This window comes from Passer domesticus, chromosome Z (genome assembly GCF_036417665.1).
Source record: "Passer domesticus isolate bPasDom1 chromosome Z, bPasDom1.hap1, whole genome shotgun sequence".
NCBI lineage: Eukaryota > Metazoa > Chordata > Aves > Passeriformes > Passeridae > Passer > Passer domesticus.
This window is the reverse complement of record NC_087512.1, coordinates 30,960,965-30,980,978: the sequence shown is the minus strand read 5'-3', so window position 1 is coordinate 30,980,978 and position 20,014 is coordinate 30,960,965. Positions and strand designations below refer to the sequence as shown.

General features: G+C 33.0%; 1 protein-coding gene across 20 annotated transcripts in view; it reads left to right on the top strand.

Moving 5' to 3' along the window:
* PTPRD (protein tyrosine phosphatase receptor type D) overlaps nt 1-20,014 on the top strand; it is a 1,155,490-nt gene that overhangs the window by 364,092 nt on the left and 771,384 nt on the right. For all 20 annotated transcript variants that reach the window (XM_064404736.1, XM_064404735.1, XM_064404734.1 and 17 more), the window contains exon 5: nt 10,426-10,469. The gene's annotated coding sequence lies outside the window, so the exon portion shown is untranslated. The remainder of the gene's footprint in view (nt 1-10,425; nt 10,470-20,014) is intronic.

Here is a 20,014-nt window from a genome sequence, read left to right as displayed (position 1 = left end):
CTTTATCATTCTGTAGTTTGTATAGCTTGGTTTTAAGTAACATATTTGATGTTACTTATAAATTATGGTTTAATTAAGAATATGTTATGCATTCAACCTCAAATTCACTGTATTTCAGAGTAAACAGTGTAAATTGTGAGCATGTATAAGTTATGAGAAACAGAATTATTTTGTGAAGTTCTGCTTTAACCTAGGTTACTTTTATGTACATAAAGGTCTTCAATTTTGCAGGAGTATAAAGAATATCTAATCCTTCAGTGAAGTCAGCAAAATCCCAACATGTGAGTCTCAGTCATACCTGTCATATTAAGCCTTGGATACAATGACTGAAGGTTATTTTTCTGATGAAATGAAGACTTGATAAAAGACATAGATAGAAAACATATTTTAATTTAAATTAATAAAAAATAGAGAATATAAACACCATCTGGTGGTCTGGAAACATGATTGCTAGTTAAACTAATATTTTTATTTCCAATAATAGCTGCGTATAGAAATATGCTTCTACATTCTGAGACTTTCTTTTTACCAGAAACTGAAATTTGTCAAATTTGTAATGGATTTTTTGTATGTACAATATTTTTTACCTAGTGATTGTAAACATAGGATAGTTATGAAATTTCATAAAACTTTGGAGAAATTATAGGCCATTGATAACTAATATAAAAAATAAAAATAACCTTTTTCATATGGAGGTATCTTTGAAAGATATAAAATTGAAACGAGAATTACTAAAATCTAATTTGTACAACCTGAAATTAAAACAGAGATAATAAAACTAAAACAAATCCAAGAAACCTAATAATTTTTTAAAACCTGTATGTGTCATCTTCAATGATCTGAAATGTTAGTGTCTCTTTAGTCTAAGGTCATTGTCCTTAGGATGTTAAGGGTGTTTTAATTATTGTATTATTTTTATAATCTGATATTAACAATTCTTTTGTGTAGAAAAACAAATCCTTGAAGGCAAATTTTTTTTCTAGACTGAGTGTAAATAACTACATGACTGAAAAATTTATGACATTATTTTCACTATTCTTTTAAGAAGTTTGTTTTCAATCCCCCTTTGGATAATTTTTTTACCTCTCTTGCTTGGTCTTTAAACAGCCTTTCTGATCCAATAGTGATGCAAATTATATTGTCATGTTTTGTGACTTTTCTGCACTTATTACTCAGCTGTGGCCCAGATTCACAGATATTTATTTATTTTTAATTGTTTTTAAATTTTTAATCACTAATGGATTTGCAGCTAACCTATGGCTTCAGCCGTGGAAAGTTGCCTTTAGTATCACTGATGTATGCATTATGCTGATAAGTACCATGGTTCATTTTCCTCTTGGGTAAGCACAGTTAAAAAAGAAAGGCGGGGGGGGTGGGGGGGCGGGGAGAGAAAGAGAGAAACTCTAAGACTAATAATTACCTTAGCCCGAGACAAGGATGGCAAAACACACTAGATTGCTTTCTAACATTCAGTTATGTGTAATGAAATATGGCTGCTTCAGGACAAAAAATATGTGATAACTTCTGCCATTTTAATGTTATTTCACTGAATTCCTCAAAACTGCATTTCATTCAACACTATCAGTGTGGTAATGTTCTAATTAAAGGGCAAATCTTGGCCTAATGATGAATTCTTTCCTGACATCAAAAGGACTGTGCCTTGTATTCTCAGTGTCATCATTTTATATTGCATTTTAATTTGTTAGTTCATCAGTGTGAACTGAGTGTCCTAATATGTAAAGAATCATTTGTCATGATTCAGTAATATAAAAAGGCTTGCTGAAAAGTGAATAGCAAAAATAGAGATTTCAACCTTATGGAACATATTAGGAAATAAATTTTATACACAAGAGTATTTGTATCACATGGGACAGGAACTACTGTTCTTCTGATATATATTTTGCTGTATCATAAATGATATGAAAAGGAAAAAATATATACAAATATTTAATTCCTTGCTAGAGACACTTTAGTTTAGCTATAGTGGTTGGTGCAGTATCGCAAGTAAATAGTTTCTGATTTTATTAAAAATGGATTATGAATGCCTAAGACCAGAAAAGTTAATAAGCTCAGAAATTGTGTATATCTCAAACTTCTCCATGAAATAGCTGGCTGCATGTCTACAAGTTTAAATAGTTTTTGTCTTTAGTGTCCTATAATTCTTTTGGAGTTAAAAAGTGAAAAAGAGAAATTAAGCCGCCAAACTGGAGAAATACACTGATAGGTGGCAGATTAAAACTAAGACATTTTAATGTATTTACAATTATTTTACCATAATTCAGTTTTAAGAAAATGACAGCTAATGTTTTGTTATCGTGCTAAAAATTTATGAAGGTCTCTCTAAAAGTCTACCTGCCGTTGACGGTTTGCTTTATTAAATTTCGCTATATCACATCGTCTGTTGACATCACAAATATGTCACAGATAGTTTTACAGCTTGTTTCATATGCAGATGTTTTAAAAACTGTATACAATTTAGTATTTCAGAAATAGTAGCATTCTAGAAATATTATTTGCTCAATCAACTAGATCTTGGAATCAATATCTCCTCTACTTGTGTTTCATTTTTATTTGCATCATCCACAAAAGTAAAATTGTCTTTGTTTGCCTTAAGATTTACAACTAAAGTGGGTTACAGTAAAACTCTGTTTTAAAAACACCACGTTCACACTGTTTAACTAGAGTTTGGTCCAGGCTTTTTAAGTGAATCTTCTTCCACTGACCAAGCTTCAGTTTGCTTAGTGTCCTAGGACTACAAAAATGATGCCTTCTGGATGAAACGGAAGTGAAAGATCTGCTTCAGAAGTATGCAAAATATAATACAACTGTTAGTGAGCATTAAATACAGAATGAAGGATAGGAGCTCATTTCATTTAAAAGCCTTGAACTATGCGAATTTGGGTGCTGGGTCCTATCATAGGCTGGGAACTACCTTGGTGTTTTACCACATGCTCTTAATATGCTTTTGTTGTACCAGTTTTCAGCAAGTGACTTTGAATTTTGAATGCTGAGATCTGGTTCTAGAATATAGGAATATTTCTTTTATGTGCTCTGCATATTTGTGTGGAGAGCTAAGCAGTGAAATTCATGAGTGCTACACTAAGAAATTGTCTGTAACTGGACTATAATGATAAGAATAAATGTGTTTTCACAGTGGATTTTCTCTGATGTTTTAATGTTTTTCAACTGATGTAGATCACTATCTTCATTTTTTTTTGATTTGAGCTTTCTCCCAAAAATTCCTGAAATGTTTCTCCTAGTTAATTTTTTCACACTGACAGCTAGGAATGACAATTGCACTTCCATGCCACTCCAGCTATATCTAGGTAGAGAAGATTAATTCCATACAATGAAGCTGTCCCAACTCTCTATGGCTTCTAATTAAACTTGTAAAACTAGCTGTTTTGTTTTCAGTGGAAGAAAAAAAAGATGTTGATTACTGTGGACTGAGGTTCTGCTCAGTCTTCCCAATACAAACTGTCCCATTTTGCACAGAACTTAACAACAAAAAGCAGAGCTGTCCTTTTGGGTCTTGTAAGTTGGGTTCTGCATGAGTCATGAAATCAAAGTTAGTCTGCTGGCTCAGAAACACGTCTCTTAAAGAGTAGTTTTACAAAATGATATACCATGAAAAGCAGGCATTGGATAGAAGGTTTTCCCTTCCTTGCAACAACAGGCTATTATGCTGTGTGTGGGAGAGAGCATATTTTGAAAGCATTTTTGTCCCTTTTTCATTTACTCATATTACCACTTACATGTTTGTTGAAGCAAGCCATTTTAGTCAGCTCTTTACTATATGTTCCTTCAAGTAAAAAAGTTTCTTAACAGATTTTTTTAAGTCCATTATTATAAAGAACTAACTTTATTTCTGCTTCTTATGGGGGCCCTCTTTTTCCTCTGTGTAAACTACGCCAAACAAGACAAACTTCCTATACCACTGATATTAATGATATCTGAAGATTCAGGTTGAGAAAAAACATACCTTGAAAATTATCACACTTCAGTTTACAATTCTAAGGATGGAAAGCACTTGCAGCCAAGATGCAGAAGAAAATTCCATTTCCTTTAGAGATCTGAGACTGTGGCTTCTGAGATACTTCCTCAGAAAGAAATAACACTAAAACTAGAACCAGAAAAGATAACTAGGTAGCAGGAGAATCTTTTTAATGTTCTGTACATTGCCAGGGGAGTTTCAAATGGTGTGCAAACTGCATGATGAGAGAATTCCTGTCAAGCCGCTCGGGGAAAATTCTAAATGTACATAAGCCAAAAAAGATGCAATTTTAAAGAAGGGCCATGCCTTTGGTGGTGAAGATACCATAGTTATAGGGCATTTGTTATTAAATTTGGGAGATTGGAGAAAGACACAAAACATAACTAGTTATGACTGGAAAGAAGGGGCAGAGGAGAGAAGAATAAAAGTGAGGCATTTGGTGATCGGGGTTAAGTTTGAGAGGACAAAGTCATGTAAACACAGGGACATGCCTAGCATGAATGTTTAAATTAGACGGAGTATCTCTGCTTGTGCATGGCATGTTTTCTACATATACAGAAAATGGTAAAACTAAAAGAAAGATGGGAGATGTTTACACACAGCTTTTCTTCTTTGGTTGGTTAGTTGGTTGGGTTTGTTTGCTTGGCTTGGGTTGGTTTGGATTTTTTTGTAAGTTTTAGCACTAATTAGCAACCTTCCTTAGGTGGGATTAAGTATTTATTTGGGGCAGCCCTCACAAAAATCTAAAAGTGAGATAAACAAGTTGATAACAGATGGGGATATTGCTTATAGACCTATGCTAGAAGTTAGTGTGCTGTAACTCTTGGAGATGTTATGATCTGAGATCCACACTTGAAAATAGAGGTGTTCAAAACAGTAGTGGTAGAACTTAGAAATGAGTTTAACATGGTGAAAATCGGAGGGCAAATCACATAGCTTGAATTTGCTTATTGGATGAACAGTGCTGTCTGAGCATGCTACACATATTTTTATTGTGTCTACACAACAGGTTTACATAAGTAAAAACATAAAATAAGTCTTATAGGAAAAAAAATATAAAGCAGATGCATAAATATTAATGAGATATATGTAAAAATATTGCTCCTAAGTTATTCAATGCTATTGCACAGAGAACATTTTGTCTGGTAAAAATTGAGCAGAAATCAAAGACTAGTATTACCTTCCTATCCATGTAATAGTATAGTGGTGTGACATATTGATGTCAGAGCTGCAATCTGATAATATGGTACGATTGTGGCTACAATTTGGCTGGTTTTGAATTGTGCTGAATGCAAGTTTGATAAAATAAAAATCTTTTTGTTGTTTGCTGAGCATGACTTGCACAGAACTAAAACATTTTCTGCTTCTTGTACTGCTATGCTGGTGAGGAGACTGGAGTGGATGGGAAGAGACACAACTGGGACAGGTGACCCCAACTGATCAAAGGGATATTCCATACCCTGTGGCACCATGCCAGTATATAAAGTGGGGGGAAGAAGGAGGGAGAGTAGAACATTTAGAAATATGATACATGTCTTTCCAAGTAACTCTGCACATGATGGACCCTGTTCCCCTGGAGATAACTGAACACCGGCGTGCCTATGGGTAGCTCTGAATTAATTCCTTGTTTTGTTTTACTTGTGCGCACAACTGTTCCTTTCCGTACTTAACTGCATTTTACTTTTCAGGTTCTCTCCACATCGGTAGGTGATTGAGCAAGTGGCTGTGTGGGGCTTAGTTTTTGATTGGGGTAAAACTATGACAGTCCTTTTTCAGCACCCAAAGTGAAGCTTAAAGGGTTTGAGATAGTGACAGATCTGATTGAGATGTACTAGATTGAATTGATATATGTTAGTGCTGTTTAGCTAATTAAGATGTTACTATAACTACTATTTTTTGCAGTAATAGAGTCCTCTGGGGATTTTGAAAGAATAATGTTAGGATGTACTTTTATAAAGTATGATGTAGAATGTATACCATGATGAGTTATTGCATTTATTAGGTCATTATCAGTACAACAATTAAGTGTAACTCTGTTTCATATGTATAAGAGCAGAATGGGAGTCAAGTACAGCACGTGCATGCAGATTCACTGTTGCTTAATTTTTTTGCTTCCTTATGGTAAAAGAACTCTTAACAAACTTAAAGAAAAGTACACAATCTCAGTGATTTGGGCCCAAACTCCATGCTTCAATGGGCTTACTCACCACTGTACTATCATATTTGAGAAACACATCTAAATTTATGCTGAAATAGCATAATTTATATTTCTATTTAGCAATCACTTTAATATCACTCACTTCTTCCCTTATAGAAGGATCTTGGTACAAAAGTAGTTCTTTAGTTTACTTTCCCCATTCTGAGCCCTCTTGTTCTTCCAGTGTGTATATTTACCTATAATTGACAAGATGTTGTGAGCAATTAGGTATTACCTCATTGGCTGGCCTTTGCAAAGAAGATTCTTGATGGAGATCAAGAAAATTAACTACCACACATTTCTTAGCTTGAAATTCCCAAGAAAACAATATAAAGCAAATATTTATACATTAAAGATTAAGTACTTCAAGTCTTTTGACAGTAATTGAATGTATTTTCAAGAGAGGTTTAATTTTGATTTTTTTTTTTTTAATTTTACCACTGTTTGTCTCCTCTTTGTATCAAAGAATAAATATTTTATACTACTGACTTTAGGGCTGGCACAACAGTCAGAGCCACATTAAAGGCCTCCAGCTGCAACTTTAATAAGAAATACCACTCCATAAAGAAAGTTAATTTGTACACAGTGGTTTTATAACCATAGGAGTAATATTCACATATATATCATCATAGTTGCAATAGCAGATACCCTATGTCTCCTCTCAGTCCCAGTCCCAAAAGGATCAAATTATTTTGATTAAGCTGCCTCCATAATAATCTTAGAATAGCTGTTGATGTATCTGTCCAGGCATTGTATCACCTGTTAATTCTGGACTCTAAGATGACTTTCAGACTGAATTTTTAAAGGAATTAGCTGCTTGGAAAAGCACCTGAACAGCTAACCTATAGGTCCCTTTAGAAATCACACTGATGACACTTAGATGACTAAGGGTTTTGGCAAATCTACACCTATCTTCAACATACTGAAATGTCTTTCACAAGTCTTAGGGCTTAGGCATCCTTAATAACATTTAAAAACAAACAAACAAAAAAAAAAAAAACCAAAACAAAAAAAAATAAATAAAAAAAAATTTCTTGAGTACAGCAATGTACTGTCCAGAAGAGGGTTTTTTTCCCATTTTCTACGTGAAATACATCATGGACATACAGTGAGAAAGTAGCAAGCTTTGGAGTTCAGAGGACGACAAATATGTTATTTAAAGAAAATATTGTTCTCACCATAAAATTCTGATCACCCAAAATACTGATACTTCTTTAAAGAACAAAGAAGAACAAAGCTTCTGTGGTTTTTTTTTGGTTTTTTTTTTTTTAGGCTCCAGAAAACATGAAAGGAGCAGGAGTAGGAAGTAGCTCATTCACAGTCTATATGATTTATTAGGTGAAGTTAGAAACAAGATTCTTTTCTTTTGAGGTATTGAGAAGGTGGATATCCCAACATAGTCTTCATTCACAGTTTATCATTGTACCATACAAACTTCAGTGTCCTTGTTTTCCATTGATACTTATATAAATAAAGGAAGAAGGAATTAATTCACATTAGCCAAATACCACTGTCCGAGAAACGTGTTTGTTTTCTTAACAGATTAACAGAAGCTCAAAAACCATCTTTGATGTTAGGTTCAGTGCATAGCTGCTTTTTTTTTATTTTTTTCCTTCAGTACCTGTCAGTTTTCTTAACACTAACTCTTTATTTTTTGTCTTTTTTTAAACATTAGTAAAACAAAAATCATCTTTAGATCTAGGGAAACTGACACATGTATAGAAGGTTAAACTCTTACCAGTGACTACGTCTGGAAAAACTGTTGCCCAATACCTCTGATTTTAAGTGATACAGGAGCACAAGAGAAAAATTGATATTTCGAGGAGTGGTTTAAGAAGGGTCACAGAAAAGAGTACCTGTTTCACAAAGAAACATGTGACTTGGCAGCAAAATATGCTCCACCTTAGTGATGAGCCATCACAGGATGCAACTGGTTTGACTGCTTTGAAGAATAACTATTTGGTGTTGTTGCATATTTATTAGCCTGACAATGATGTCCTAAAGTTAGAAATTTGCCATGTGAAAGAAACTCTTGGTGGTTACAAATTTGGAGGTATTTAAAGGTGTTATGAATTACATACTTTGAAATAGGCCTACTTGTTTTCACTGATGTTTAACTTAAAAGAAATGCACTTTTGAATCTAAAGAATTCAGTAACCTTTTCTTTCACTTCAAGGATATGATATCCCCCTAAAGAAAATTAAGGAATTCTTCCAAAATATGATGCCCTCTTTCTCAAGTCCTCCATACAGATATTTATCAGTAAACCCTGCTTAAAACCTTTTAAGAAATCCGAAGAGTGACAAGATCAGTCACTGCTCTTAAATGTGAGCTATGGAAGTCATTCCCAGTGTTTAGATTATTCCATTATTTTCAAAAGGAGTAAATTAATAATTTACATTAATGCCACTGCTAATTACAAAATTAACCATGCAAAGTTTAAAAGATTTAATAACTTGCCGAACTGTAATTCAGCTTCTGAAACAAGAAAATTCAAAGCCTAGCTGATTTGAACACAGACTAAAATAATTTAGTGCATTTAGATTGGTTAGATCTGGTCATTGTTATTTTGTTGGCTGGTTTGTTTTCTTGCATACCTTTGTTGTTTTGTTCAGGCGTTTTTTGGGGTTTTTTTGGCAAGGGAACTACCTGTATAGAGCAGTAATAAGCTCTATAGTCAGTCAGGTAATGCACCCACTATATGCCATTCCTGATATAAATCCTGTAATTTCTACATTTACCTGATTTCTGCTCAGGTATCCATACTCCCAAAATTATACTTGAAAAGTCTCGATTCCACATCAGTTTCAAATATTTTTTATTTATACAGTCAAATAGCTTAAGAGTAGTTTTTTCCTCTGTCTCCACAAACTGATATGTTCTTCCGGGAAACAATCAATCCTCTCCTGTTTGGATTAACATTCATAATTTCTAATTATTGCAGGGCTAAACCCAAGATATGGTAAATTTCAGCCTTCTATATATATCTGTTGTTATTCTTAAACCTTACAGCCCTTCATACTTGTAACCACCATAAGTTTTTCTAAACAGAAATATTTTGAATACTTACATGAACATTGCCTATACAGTTTTAATGCTAGGGGTTCATATACTAGGTGTGCATACTGACAGAAAATTTGGTCAGAAAAATTGAGGAATAGGACTTTTGAACTTTTCACTCTTCAAAAAACTAATATCTTAAGATATGCACATTAGAAATGTTAGTATAGGTATTGCATGCAGTCAAATCCCTTATGAATATAATGTCAATTTTCAGATCAATCTGATTAAGCTTTCATTCTTTATTATGAATATTTGAAAATTATTCAATGGCATACCAAAATTCTACAGATGAGTTTTTTGTTGCAACAATATCAAGGATTCAGATGGAGGAATACTAGAGTTAAGGTTATATATAACCTACTCTGATTATTGTTATCTAATTACTATTACTTGAGTCCTACTTTACCAAAAACAAATAATAAAAATCCCCAAATCCTTAAAAAGTATATAATATTTAATAAAATGTTTTATACAGGCTGAAAACCAATGAATTTAATGTTTTTCAATATAGATTTATTTGAGCTAGTCTTTAAATGTCATTAATCTGCAAACTGATTAAAGCTTGAAAATATGTTTCAAGAACTACAAAGGTATATATTTGGAAATTGTGACCCATACTACAAATACTGAATTCTGCGTAATTGTAGACTTTCATTTATGAGATAATTTAAACATTAAATTATGAAAATTGCAATTAAAAATGCACTCTGATATTATGTAAAATGAAATTCTTTGCTGTAAGAGTGGTGAGGCACTGGAACAGTTTGCCCAGAGGAGCTGTGGCTGCCTTATCCCTTAAGGAATTCAAATCCAGGCTGGATCAGGCTCTGAGCAAGCTAGTCTGGTAGAAGGCATCCCTGCCCATGGTGGGGCAGTTGGAACTACAAGATCATTAAGGTGACTGCCAACCCAAACCAATGTATGATTCTATGATAATGAGACCTGTAGAAAAATTCAGAAGCATATTTAATAAAGGAAAAATAGAACTACAGGAGTGTATCTATATTATTGTTTGCTAATATTTCCTTTAATGTATGTATGAGGTATTGAAAATCATAATTCAGTCTGACTATACCTATCAACAAATAAAAATATATGTAAAAAGGGAGACATGGCATTTGACAGTGACTACTACTACCAGTAATATAAAATGTTTCTTAATATTTTTTAGATCTCTGTCCTGAGACAAAACAACAGGATGTGCCTTGGAGAAGAGTAAGTTAAAAAATTCTTTGTCCTTGCTATATTTTCATTGCAATCATAACAACTGGCTACTGTAAATTGAGTTGCAAAGAAAGAAATCTGTTATCCATTTATTTTTAGAATACTAAGCCACTCCTACTGCACTGTTTGTGCAGACTTAACCTAGATTTAAGTATCTTTTTATATGGTTTTTTTCAGGCGCAACATTTTATTGAGTAGGTTGAACTTAAGCATTAAGGCTTCTTAGTAAATTACTCTCAACTATTTAAGCAGAAAACACTCCTAGATTACTTTGATCCTTCAGGTAACTTTACTCTAGAAAAGAGAACTGAAAGAAGATGAGTTATTCTTAAGAAAAACAAATTGTATGTGTTTAACTACCTATTAATCACTGAGTTTCTCCTTTATCTATGCCTGAAATGGTTGTTTCCTCTGTAGTGCTTGGAAAGTTTGCTCTTATTGTGAAACAAAATTACATAAACCTAATATAAAATTTACATATCTCTCTCTGTCATATAGCATACTTAGTGAGCTTTAAATGGAAACATGTCCCTGTTTGTATTGTTATACTTTTTATTGCTTTGTTTTACACAGTTTTGCTTTATCTCAATAACAGGTTCAGATGCCAGAGACTCAATGGCATAGCTTGAGCAGAAATATGTTAACTGCTTGATATGGAGGGAATGACTAACTGCAAAGTTTTTTTTTAAGTAAAGAACCCATCACGCTGTTATTCAACAGCAAAATTTGTGCAGTGTTAGCAATATGGACTACTACTACCATGCTTCATTATAATGCTGGCTGCTAATCTTTATTTCTATATGTTGAATATGCCATAAAATTTGGAAAAAATAAAGTTACTATAATCCTGCAGTTTTAAAAGAAAAGATGACCACCTGGAATTTTGCCTGTGGTTTGGTGAGTTTAGGACTTGAATTTAGAACAAAGACTAATCCCAGTCCCTAAAGAAACAGAAGTTCTCTAGACAGGAAAATGAGTCTTGTTTCACTGCACACACAGAAAAAGAATGCAAGAGGGCAAAGGAATGAGCAATACTGGGAAAAGATCATCTATGCTGACTCCTGTGAGAATTTTTCATTTTTCTTTTCCCCAAATTTAAAAGCAATCTCCTAAAACTACAGAAATCACTTGAGGTATATCTTCAATTCATTTCAATTGTCACAGTTCCGTTCCATTCAGCACAGTGGTATTAATTTTCATCACCTCACTGCTTGAACATAAATCTTTATTACCTCAATTAATGAGTTTCATTTTTCCTTTCCTTTGGTGTGTTTTGTGAGAATACAGTATACTTTCAGTCACATTTGCAGAGGACTCTAAGAGACATCTGGCATACGATCTTCAATATTGCAGCTGCACTGTTTTCAGGCCTACTGAGTTATTTGTATCATACTCAATAAATAAATAAATGTATTTTTATTCTGTTCTTCAGTACTCCATGTTGTATCCTGATAGTGTCACTAGGTGGTCAGAAATAATGTTATACTGGCAGACAGCAAGACAAGAAGGGAAAATGCCATTTTCTAACCTTAAAGTTGTTATGTTGAAAAAATGAAATAATTCATGTGCAATGTCTGAACATTTAGAGATCAAATGGAGAACTGATATTTTCCTAAATTAAGATATTTTCACGCAGAAAACTATGCATGCAGTTGACTTCATATGGTTGCAAGCAACACTAGCAATATACTTCTAACAAAATAGGAGGGAAAAGGGATATTGAACAGTAAGATGTGAGTGTTATGTCCTAAACCAAATATTTTGGTTCAAAATGCAGTAAAATACTTTACCCATTCAAGATACAAACTGCAGCTGTCTCATAGAATCATAAAATAGAATCATACAAAAATATAGGTTAAAAATGCTAATGTTAAAATCTTAAGATCATCAAGTCCATTAACCCAGCACTGCCAATTCTGCCACTAAACCATGTCCCTAATCATCATGTTTACTGATACTAACAGTTGAAAAAGAGATTCACTAACTTGCAGACAACTATTTCATGCCAGCAGAGGTGCCATTAGAGCAACCATTCTAATTTCAGACCAAATTGAGATTACAGAATAAAGCTAATATTATCTGTAGCAGAAGGTGCATAATAATTTTTTCACAATTGTAGCTCACTGGGTTAATCCTGGACTGTGCTAAAATGTAAAGCACACTAACAAACTAAAAAATTGTTTTAATTAAGTGTGTATAAATTATTTAATATTTGAAAGGATGATTATAAAAAAATAGCTTAGGATATCAGAGAACACAATGATGAACTTCCTTATGAAAATGAAACCTTGTCTTTTTGTGGAGAAATAAAAATGAGTGAACTAAAATTTATTTTTCAATTGATTCTATACTGCTCTGAAAAATGACAAATGTTTATTATTGACTTTAAATATTTCTTAACCATTCAGACTAATATTAAAGTCCCTTAAAAACTGTCTTACAGATGATGTGGATTGTTAAATTATAAATCTTATAGTATCTGAAAACAGGTATATTTTCATTTAAGAATTTATTTTGTTTATTGTTTTAAATCAATCTTTCAGAAATTTGAAGATGCTGAAAAAATTCTAATTGTTGGTCTGTTCTACAGCTTACCCATTTATTATATTGATAAAAATCTGTTTTTTATAATTAAATCAATCTAGATCTCTAGAATTATTACTACAAGATTCCTAGAGATGAAATATGGGCAAATAGACAGAAAATTCTCCCTTCCATCTTTATTATCCTTCTGATATAACTAAATCATTGTTCAAAGTCAATTAAACATTTTAAAAAGTTGAATTAGGAAACCTCTTCTCCCATTTGTTTTCTACTGAATTGCCAGCAGAACTGTTTGGTTGCAAAGGAGAATAATTTGCAAGAATGTTGAAGCTGTCAATTCAATTTTTAATATGCAATAATGCAGGTAAGAAAAAACAAAAATAAACAATTACATATTAAAATTTTGTAATGTTAGTAATAATTTGTAAAGTACTGCTTTTATTAATGTCTTTATGACACTGCCTGTTCCAAAGAAACATAACAAAAATAATGTTATACTGATGACTTTCAGATTGATATTTTTTGAAAAGTCTTGTATGTTAAAATAAACTTGAAGAAAAAGAATCAGAGATAGAATAAAGGAAATAAACTAAATAGAAACCAATAAACTAAATAGAAACAAATAAACTAAAAAGAAACCAATTACACAAAAATTGGTTCACACGACAAGAGTTAGAAGTGCTAAAATCTCCATAATCATATGAAATTATGATTTTTCTGATTGAAATGTAACTATATCAGCATTACTTTTCAGAAATTTTTAACAGATTAGATTATATTTGGTGTTAATTAAATCATATGACAGTATTAGTTGTATCATCATGCTTCAGAATCTGTACCGTAACAAGATAAAAATTGTCTTCCTTAGGTTTCAAAGTGCTTTAAAAGCATATTTCAGTGTTAATATGCACTGAGACCTTGATGTTCATATGATTTCCAGCAGAATTCTTACTCTTCTTCAGCTGCTCTATTTTGGTATGAGGTCCAATGTATGTACATCCAAGAAATGAACAGAGCAAATTATGTGATCTTTTTGTCTGTAGAGGTAAATATTTTTCAGTTCTTTGTCTCTTCATACATCAGATTTTCTAGTATTCACAAATTTCTGGATTCTTTCACTGCTTTATGTAATACAATACTAAATAGAATTTGATAATATTTTAGTCCTTTCTGTTTATTTTAGTCAAAATAACAGTAAAGAGTAAATGATATTTCTATGTGAAAACAAAAGATACAAGAGAAAAATTCAGCCTGAAATGTGCTAAAAACTGAGTAGAACACATCTACATCCCACCTAAATATTAAAGAAAAATTAAAATTACATGTATATAAGGTGAGAACAATTTTATAGTCTCATAAAATGACTCTACAACATATGGCTTAAATTAGTAGTAAAAAAAAAAAAAAAAACAGGTAGAAAAACACCAGTCTATATATATGTTGCTGTCTTTGAATCATTCTTTTTTCTCCTTGAGTGTTTAAAAGTCAATAAGAAATCCTAGCCCTTTATTATATTAAGGTCCTTGAAAAATTAGCAAGTCTTTTGTTTTACATACTTTAATGTCTGTTCATTGCACTAGCAAAAGTAAAGTTTGTTAGTCTTTCTAAACCAATTTACAAAGGTATCATGGCCCATCGGGTCTCAGCAGATAACCTCACTTTTTTTTACACAAAATAGCACAAGATAAATGAAAAAAAAAAAAAAATCAGGCCACTTATATTTTCTGAAAAGAACAAGCGAATCTCCCAGAGGGCAGTTCCAACCAATACTACCCATGTGTTTAGGGTGGAAATAAGCAATATTTTCAGCTGTAGGGTAGAAACCTACCTTTCTGAAAAGACAAAGGGAAGTATTTCAGTGTATTAACTAACTAAGACAAGTATCTAAATGCTTTGTAATATATGTCAGGAAACTCAACACAAAGTTTTAACATTGTAGTGATTTTGTAAAATGTACATCTAGAGGCCTATAGACAGTTACCATTGCTCTAGGATATGAGATTTTATAACTGCATAATGAATAATGTATCTCCTGCACAGTTTCCTTTTACATATGATCTGCTGCTGTCCACATAAGAATCCTAGTCATCTTTCAAGATGATCCATGCACCAATATCTTCATCAGGAGAGATGAAATGGTAGAAGGGAAACTAGAATATCTACTGAACTTACATGCCAAGTGTTACTAAATTCATCATATATACCATGTTTCAGATGTATAAAAATCCATCTATTGTCAAATGTCTTATGCCTCTTTCTCAAAGGGCTATTTTCACTTTGCAGCCTTTATCACCCAGTCACGTTATAAGAATAATAAAAAAGTAATACATTTGGGTTTGATCTTTCTCGGTTTTGCAATTTAAGATGAAGTTATAAGCTTGCATACAAGATTAATCTCAGCTTAAGACGAAGTTATAAGCTTGCATACAAGATTAATCTCAGCTTTTACAGTTATGATGTCTTCATATAGTTTCTGTTAATTGTTTCATTATTTACTTTTACCACATTGGAGGGGATTGGAAGTGTGATGGCAATAATGTGTAATTCTGTGCAGATCAACAGTTGGTACTAAAGGTAAAGTTCTGAATTAACAAACTGAAACCAGTGTCATTTCATGCAATTACCAGTTTCATTTTTATAGTGTCAAGACAAATGTAGAGAAAAACCATGACAAAACTTTTTCTCCTTTTGTACGTAATACATGTCTGAGGTCAGTAAATGAGAGGTGAAGCAGCTACCCTCAGATGGCTTCTGTGTCATATCTGGAAGAGAGAGATGTTGCAGCATTGTTTGGCTCCTGAGGCCAGCAGTCAAGTGCTTGTCTGCAGCAAAAGTTCCTACTGTTTACTCACTCTTTTCTTTTCTTTTCTTAATATTCAGAATGTCATAACTGAAATATTTTCTGACATTTCCTAGTTTTAGTTAGGGCCAAAACTCCAATTCTGTAAAGTTTACACTTATGGAAATATCTCTGAAGTTTGGATATGAGGAGGTCAGTTGAAGAATTCAAATACTTTTACCTAGATAAAAGGCTTTTCCTGCATACTTGAAAATCTACAGCTGAGTGTCCATGTTCAAAACATATTAAAAGATAAACAGTTAGTAATATATTATGAAGAAAAGTAAGACAATATAGTTTTTGTCCAAACTAGTAGTGTTTCAAAGTGTCCAAAGTAGTGTTTCAAATCTGTAATACGGCAACAACAGCAAGAAAGCAAAGTAAGGTAAGTGCAAAAGTTCTCTCTTAATGATGATGTTTGCATAAGCACCATAGCATATGCTTTAGTAGATCCCACAGAAGCTAATTATGTTTAAGTTCTGTGCTGTTTTGCAATTTTTTTTATTAGATTTTTTCTTTCTTATTGTGGTGTTTTTCTAAAAAAGGAAGGAAAAACTAGAAACACAATACTTGAAATAATCATCAGATAAAATTAATTTGATACAGTTATCAGTAGATAATTGGAGACATACAAAATGTGGTATTTTGCCTCTGCCAAAGAGATAAACATTTTACATTATGCAATATAAACAGTATTATTTTCCTGTAGTGCAGAATTTTTCCTTGTCATTCTGTTATTGTGGATCAGACAGCCAATTTTTTTCTTTTCCAGCATTAGTGTGTCTGTATGTTTACTCATGAATGGCTTCTAAATGGTTTGTTTTGCCAGTCTTGTATTACTACGGAAGACTATTTTCAAACACTTTATTCTGTGTGTGATTTGAAACTCAATCCCAGAAAAAAAAGTGACGCCACTAATCAAATATTTAAAAAAAACCCTGAAATAATCTTCTCTATTTTATAATCATAATGGCAGGAAGCTCAATATTTCTGCTCAAACAAAAAGGCTGGTATACATATTTACCAAAGGCCTTATGATGTTTGCAGTCGACTTTGCAGAAGACAACATTTATAAAACCTTTACAGAGTTTGGCAGGCGCCATGGATTCTCCTGGGGATTAGTTTTATTCAGATATTGTCTTTCATTTGAACTTCAAACATTTTTTTCTTTTTTTTTTTCTTAGAGAGAGATTTTTAATAAGTTTTGGAAATTAAAACCTTTTTTATTTGTGTCATTATAATACCTACTTTGAATTTACTTATGGTAAATAAATCCCAGTAAAGCGAAAGACTATTGCAATTTTTAAGAGGTGAAAAAAAGACAAAGAGGTATAAATGTAGTTTGAATCACTGAAAGAACTAAAAGCATGAGCTGTGCCATTGGGTTTTTTTTGTTTCTGTTTTTGGGGTTTTTTGCCCCGAATAAATAAAAGGCAGGTATTTTCTAGTATTTCTATTTTTCAATACCTAGTCCTACAAAGACCATATTATATTACAAAACCACAAAATATTGTTTTTAGTAAGACCTAATCTTACCAAGAAGAATCAGTTTAGGGTTTCATTTTGCAAGAGAAAATTAAGATATGAGGAAGATACTCAACTGATATTGTTTCTTTGTGAAACCCCACACATACGTGAAACATTTAGATCCTTCCTTTGTAGATTCTGGATTTTGGAAAAACACAGAGAATTTAGGAACTAAATCACAATGGTGTTCAGAAAGAGGGTCATTAGAAAGATACTTATAAAGTGTTGCTCTTTTGATGCTGTTTGTATGTAGAAAATGTTTTTAATTCAATACTACATCTTAATGTAAGGATAATGCAAAATGAAAATGGAAAAAAACTCTGAAGTTTCAATAGCAGTATTCAGGCTCTCAGAAATATTCTACTATATAATACTAGAATATTCTTATATTTTGAGAAAGAGGATTATATGTTATTTATTTTTTAACTGATAAGCACTCTTTTTCTCTTTGTTTCTGAAAGGGAAGACTTACAAGGATCTTCCATCCTCTCTGGTTTACCACAACACTCTTGGGTACTAAATGAAAAAGATGTCAGCAAATTATTTTGCCCACTTTTATTTTCCTGGAGCAGATAAGAATCTCCTCAGAACCTGGCCCCTCTGACAACTGAATAGAAGTCTGTCCACCTTTTTACTTGTTTGTCATTCACTCTAGGACTCTTTGATAAATGAGACTCGTGTCCTTTCAGCAAGGCTTTTATCTGTTTTCTACTGAACCATAGACCCGCAGCTCAGTCCCATAAATTTCCACACTGCTAAATTTTCCAGTTAAATCCTTCTCACCCAGCAGCCCACTGGAATGCTGTGCCTGGTGGATTCCTCTGTGCTAGTCCTGCTTCTGACTGTTTCTAATTAGGGTCTTAAAAACAATTTTTTTCATTGATTATAAGCATTGTTGCCAAAGAAACTCTGCAGTACACTTACAAGTACAGAAGAACCATTCTCTCAGAGGGATGAGGTTTGAGAGGAATGAGGGAAAAATGAAATATCCAAACTGAAAACCAAAAACTTTGGTTTTGATGTACGGGTAGAAAATAATTTTATTTTTAAAAACTAGTAAATTATTAATATAAATGTATTTTTTGTCTCTCAGGAAATTCTCTTTTTCTTGTAAATTTCTATCCAACTTCAATGAAGCAGAATTTATAATTCTAACTACATTAGCAGAATGATGCATCATGACTTTCCTGCATTTTAGAGGGCTATGCTAATGCTTTATCCAAAAGAACTTGAAATATTGTTGAATTTTTTTTGTTTTTACCATTATAAAGAACAGTCTGGAGATCTTAAAATGTAAAAGGGAGAGAAACACTGATCTATGGCTAAATGTAAGGTAACTATTTCAAAATTTTCTCTGTCATAAACAATAACATCTGTATTTAAGGAATAAATCACTACCTGCACAAATCTGGGAAACTTAATTTTGATTGCCATTATATGAAACAGAATATTAAGGGCTAGTTCAGGTTACTGTTTGAGGGCTATGGAGGAATACATTTGGGCAGGTAGCTCGGTTTGCAAGCTGCTGAGTTGCAGGTTCAGCTCTTGGGGCTGGGAGCTCCAGGCAAGAGGAGGTCAGTGAACTGCTGACCCTTTGCACAAAAAGATGTGCAGGGACTTGTGGCACCATCCAGGTGAGTCGACACTCAGAGATATGGCCAGGGCCGAAGTGACTGGACCCTCAGCTGGAAGAGCGAGACCTTCATTCATACAGACTGAGGGTATGAAAGCCCAGGGATTCCTTTTCTCTGAGAGCCTCCCAGGAGGCACCCAGCTCAATCGGCTATTTTGTTATTTTACCATAATTAAATTTTAAGGATCTGAACACCTAAGACTCTTCTGTGGGAAACCTGGGGTTGAGCTGGTGTGGAAACCTGGTCTGACTGTGCAAGGTGTGGAGTGTAGCTGTGAAGTAGTGTAGTCCCAGCTCAGGGGTGAGACAGACTGCCAGAGTAGTTCCTGAATGGATGGGCAGGGAAATGTCCTTAACAGGGCAACATCTAATCAGCCTTTCTGTCCTTACTACAAAAGCACACATGAAATGCAGGTTATTTCCATGTTGAATTAGTCCTTTTATAGTCTACAGAAACATAGAAGACTTTGAAGAAATAAGTACTGGAGAAAGTTTTTCTGCCCAGGAGTTCACTACAAAATACAGAAATAATTGACAGTGTAAATGAATTTGAATATTCATACCTTACTTACAGAAATATCCAATGAAATGGAAGATTGATTTTTTTTTAACTAAAAGAGAGCATTTTCCCATTTTCTGACACCAATTAAAAATCTAAGCTCCTCCTAGAATAATATCTTCACTTTTGAGCTATTCAACAAGGGAGAGTACTAACTGAGCGGAAGAGAATCCACACTTTATTTTGTTTAATGTTATATAATCTTATATTGTTAGTGGAATTCAAAGAGAATGATGGTACATAATATGCACTAAAATATATACCCTTATTGTTCATTTTTCTACATGCAGTAATATTTAACTGTTCATTTTGGTGCATGAAACTTTTTCAGATGCATTTAAAAGAGTAACTTTACAGAATCCGGGGAATTTTTCTTATCTATAAAACCGGTAATATTTTCAAAGATGCTGTGTAATTAAGCATGGTCTTCCCTA